The following is a 253-nucleotide window of genomic DNA, read 5'->3' on the forward strand; positions in this document are numbered from 1 at the left end:
TGACCCTGGTGAGCGGAGGACTTTATACCTTCAAGCCGCTCTCCTCTGCGAATGGGAAGTGTTTAACTCTTTGTTGGACAGCCTTTTTTTTAAAGCGTCTGCAATAACTGCGCAGCCCTCGATGTCGCATTCTTCCAATACTGCTCAGATAACGAGAAGAGGAATCTGGTCGCCATACTTAACGTTCCTTTCAGACGTTGAAAGGTGGCTCTGTATCCCTTCCCTTTTTATAATCTTGCCATGTTTCCAGGGC

This window comes from Nanorana parkeri, unplaced genomic scaffold (genome assembly GCF_000935625.1).
Source record: "Nanorana parkeri isolate BGI_ZX_2015 unplaced genomic scaffold, ASM93562v1 scaffold135, whole genome shotgun sequence".
Taxonomy (NCBI): Eukaryota; Metazoa; Chordata; class Amphibia; order Anura; family Dicroglossidae; genus Nanorana; species Nanorana parkeri.